Source organism: Cervus elaphus, chromosome 18 (genome assembly GCF_910594005.1).
Source record: "Cervus elaphus chromosome 18, mCerEla1.1, whole genome shotgun sequence".
Lineage (NCBI taxonomy): Eukaryota > Metazoa > Chordata > Mammalia > Artiodactyla > Cervidae > Cervus > Cervus elaphus.
The window spans coordinates 66,698,792-66,704,118 of NC_057832.1; positions in this window are offsets into that span (position 1 = coordinate 66,698,792).

Sequence of the window (5,327 nt, forward strand, 5' to 3'; positions counted from 1 at the left end):
CAGAGAGGGGTCGTCTAGCCATCCCTAAAACAGACAACTCCAAATCCCACTAGGTTACTCTCCATGAGCATCTCATGTTGCTGCACATCTTGTTTTGGCCTTTGTTCAAAAGTTCTTATGTTCCAAACTGTTAAGAGTGTTGTAGAGCACACAATTTGGGAAGACAGAGACAATGTCTCCCTTCAAGGCACAGGTCAGAATTGTTTGCTTTCCAGAAGCAAATCCAGGTAAATTATTATTATTATTATTTTGTTTACAAAACTTTGCCTAGTATTTATTTCTGGGTCGCCTTTGAGATAATGATAGTTTTCTATCTCTTGTGGTGGATAAAGCAAATAATTGTTCATTTTATAAATATTATTTTGTACCATATGTACATATTTACTCACTTTTATGTAAGCATGTTACCTAATTTTTTAAATGTAAAAAATACTGGGAAAAACATATATATTTCTCCACAAATGCCTATCAATAACACTCTGCATATAATCTATTAGTTAAAACGACAAAATCCACGTTCCTATCAATAAATGCAGAAAAATCTGTTGATAATTTTCAACCTTCATTCATAATAAAGTAAAGCCTTTTTGTGAACTAAGATTACAAATGGTAACTCCTCAACCTATTAAAGTTATTGATCAAAAACCTCAATAAACATTATATTTTAATAATAAAAAATTTTAAGCCTTCCTTTAAAATCAAGAACTGAATGAGACAAAGTGAAAGTCGCTCAGTCATATCTGACTATAAATATCATACTAAAGGATCTAGTTAAGGAAATATAATTAATACATAAAAGATGAGTTTAAGTATATTTAACAAAAATGTTTGTGAATTCATGGAGAAAATGTTAATAATAGAATTTTAATGAAAAACATTAAAGAAATACAAATAAATTGAGAGGCAAGCAATTAAGTTGAACTATATGATACCGCTGTTTTGTTAGGTCAAATTTGGTCAGATACCAGCAATTTCATATGGTTCAACTCAATATATCCCTGAAAAAGACACGATGTTATGAGACTGACATTTCTCTCAACATTAACGTATACACACATTTCTTTTCCCATTAAAAAACCAATATAACATAATTCTAAAGTCTGTAAAATTTCAAGAAAATATTTTTAAAACTATAAAAGGATATTATGTAGCCCTACCAAAATTATTATAAAATTGTAATTATAGCTAAACAATATATGGATAGTGAAATAGCCAATGATCGAATACTAAGATCCCAGAAGCAGATTCCTAGTACTGCAAATCATGGTATCAATCTGATTTGCATCTGAAGATCAGCTGGAGAAAGAATGGACCATTCATTGAAGGATGATGTCGCATCTGGGTATCTACTTAGCAAAAGATAATTTTGGATCACATTTTAGACAAAACTGGAGTGGGTACCCATTCCTTTTTCCAGGGAATCTCCTCAACCCCAGGGATTGAACCCAGGTCTCCTACACTGCAGGCAGATTCTTTACCAGCTGAGCCACCGTGGAAGCTCAAGAATACTGGAGTGCGTAGCCTACCCCTTCTCCTGCAGATCTTCCTGACCCAGGAATCTAACGGGGGTCTCCTGCATTGTAGGCTGATTCTTTACCAGCTGAGCTACCAGGGCAGCCCATAGGTTGTATAGAAAAATTAAATCCAGATAATGAAAATTTGAAAATGTGAAAAACTTTTAAGGCTAACATAATGTAAAAGTAAATGTAGGAGAAAATGTCATGAAATTAAGGTAATAACTTGTTAAACAAGATATAAAAAGTACACTTCATGATACAAAAAAATTATACACTTAAAGCCTTCATTAATCCAAGAGAAATTTTAAAATTGAAAGCTGCACATTTAACATATGTCTTTTAACATATGATACTGATAAGGGCATTGTATCAGAATGTATCATTTACTGTTACAAATTGGGGGGGGGGGGATTAGCCAAATTAAAAGTTGGGTGAAATCAATGTCATTTATTTTAAGTGAGAGAGGCACACATAACACAAAAATATGGAAGCACAGGAGACTCCATGGGAAACTTTGCGGAAACTGCAAATCAAAACAATATTAAAGTACAATTTCACATGAATCGGATTGACAGAACTTTAAATATTTTGCCTATTTTAGGGGTTATTTTTGGATGTGGTACATTGAGAACTATCACACAAAGCAGCAAGGGATGTAAATTGGGAAACTACATTACAGATAAACCTAAATTCAACCAGTTGATGATGTGAGTCTTATGGCCCAGCAAGTCCATTCCTAGGCATATACCCTAGAGAAATTCTCTCCCAAATGCCCAAAGAGTCATATAAAAGAATTTTCATAGCAGCATTGTTCATGATGTCTAAAAAACTAGGAATAATCTGAATGTTCATCATCAATGATGCTTTTCACATAAAGCCCCAAAACATGCAAAACTAAATAATGTATATTTTAAGAATACATATATATGAAACAATTTTTTTTGAAAAAAAATGTATGATAAATACAAAAATGTGGATCATGGTTTTCACAGGGAGGAGGAGAAATGGACCAGGGTCAGGGAGGAGTGCACAGAGTGTTTCCCTAGTACTGATGATTCAATTACTTGGATTATTTTACTATTGATGCCTTATAAAGATATTAATGGACATGGAACCACAGACTGGTTCCAAATAGGAAAAGGAGTATGTCAAGGCTGTATATTGTCACCCTGCTTATTTAATTTATATGCAGAGTACATCATGAGAATCGCTGGGCTGGATGAAGCACAAACTAGAATCAAGATTCCTGGTAGAAATATCAGTAACCTCAGATATGCAGATGACACCACCCTTATGGCAGAAAGTGAAGAAGAACTAAAGAGCCTCTTGATGAAAGTGAAAGAAGAGAGTAAAAAAGTTAATTAAAGCTCAACACTCAGAAAACTAAGATCATGGCATCCAATCCCATCACTTCATGGCAAATAGATGGGGAAACAGTGGAAACAGTGGCTGACTTTATTTTTCTGGGCTCCAAAATCACTGCATGTGGTGACTGCAGCCATGGAATTAAAAGACGCTTACTCCTTGGAAGGAAAGTTATGACCAACCTAGACAGCCCATTAAAAAGCAGAGACATTACTTTGCCAACAAAGGTCCATCTAGTCAAGGCTATGGTTTTTCCAGTGGTCATGTATGGATGTGAGAGTTGGACTATAAAGAAAGCTGAGCGCCAAAGAATTGATGCTTTTGAACTGTGGTGTTGGAGAAGACTCTTGAGAGTCCCTTGGACAGCAAGGAGATCCAACCAGTTCATCCTATAGGAAATCAGTCCTGAATATTCATTCAAAGGACTGATGTTGAAGCTGAAACTCCAATACTTTGGCCACCTGATCTGATGAACTGACTCAATGGAAAAGACCTTGATGTTGAGAAAAATTGAAGGCAGGAGAAGAAGGAGACGACAGAGGATGAGATGGTTGGATGGCATCACCAAGGCAACGGACAGGAGTTTGAGTAAACTCCAGGAGTTGGTGACGGACAGGGAGGCCATGGGGTCATGAAGAGTGAGATACAACTGAGCAAGTGAACTGAACTGAACTGAAAGATATTAAAACATCCCCAGGTATTAATTAAATGTTTCACAATAAATTATAAGACAGAGAATGAATTACTCCCCAGAAGCCCAAAGTTGGTTAGGAGACAATAGTTTCAAGTCATTTTAAATCAATTCCACTTTCTTGGATCTCATAAATCCAGCTGTCTTTAAGCATGATTTAAAATCCAGGCCAGCGCCATCCCTTACATGGCACACAGAAGCACTCATACGTCTATTGCTCTAAAACAGTTAGACTTATAAAGTATAATCTTAATGTAACTCTGTCCCCTTTGTCTTTTTAAAATTAACTCAGTAGGTGATACAATATCTGAAGTTTGCTTCAATAAATCCAAAACTGGTGGTATAGATGAAACAGGCTGGCATAAATTGATGCCTGTTCTAATTGGTGATAGGCACATGTGAGTTCATTGTTCACTCTGATCAATATGTTTGAAATTTTCTGTAATATAAAGTAGAAAGAAGTAATTCAGTTTTCTGATTTTTTCCTTGCATGTACACGAAAACTCAGTCTACTGGTTTTTCTGAATACTCATAGGAAATAAAAATCATATGACTATTTTAAAAAAGGAAATAATATCTCAATTCAAAAATTCTAACTGTAAGACCTATATGATTAAACTCTTATATTGTACAATTAAAGCTTCCCCTTCATAGTTATGCTATTCTACAGGTAAGAGGCCAGCAAATAGAGTAGGGTGGTATTGTGATTCATTTTTGTTTTCCTATTCAGTTTGCCCATTTGCAAAAAGAGAATTCTGATGGCTCTTGGGTTTAGTTTAGAGAGGAGAGTAAGGGGGAACAGGAAAATTCTTACTTGACTGGTGTTGTTTTTCTACGGCTTTACAGTCTCTGGGCACTGTTGGTATTTGAAGCCAACTCTTATAGGGCAATTTTTAATGGATTTTTAGAGGTCCCACTGAGAATATCCACTGCACTGCCAACAAAGCACTTTCGTTTCACTTTTACTCCTCTCCTCATTTTGTTTCTTGCTGGTTGATTCTACGAAGACTCCCTTCAGATTAAAAACTACCAGGCCAACCATCACCTCCTTGTAGCCCACCACTCATTCTGGGAAACATTCACATATTTTTTGCTCCAGTGAACGCTGAAAATGCATACACCTCTTGTTCAAATCCTGTATCAGATGCTGGCTAAAACATTTTAACCCTTGTATTTTTCAAGTAGAAGCCAGAAAGAAGCCCATCATTCAATATTGTTCAGTTCAATTCAGTTCAGCCACTCAGTTGTGTCTGACTCTTTGCGACCCCATGGACTGCAGCACGCCAGGCCTTCCCTGTCCATCACCAACTCCCGGAGTTCACCCAAACCCATGTCCATCGAGTCAGTGATGCCACCAACCATCTCATCCTCTGTAGTCCCCTTCTCCTCCTGCCCTCAATCTTTCCCAGCATCAGGGTCTTTTCAAATGAGTCAGCTCTTCGCATCAGGTGGCCGAAGTATTGGAGTTTCAACTTCAACATCAGTCCTTCCAATGAACAATATTGTATTCAATATTCAATATTGTAGGTCATGTTATTAAACTTTCTCAGAAGTTTGTTAAAAAGTCTCCACACCACGCTTGAGCCAGTTCCATTCTTACTCAACAGGTCTCAATGGCTGTCTCCAAAGAAATCTTCTTCATAAATCCACCTTTTTTTTCATCTCAATGACATGAACAATGGCTTTTGGTGTGCAAATCCCAGTTTTGACTTTGTATTTTGAAAACATCTATCACAGAGAGACCCCACAGTCAG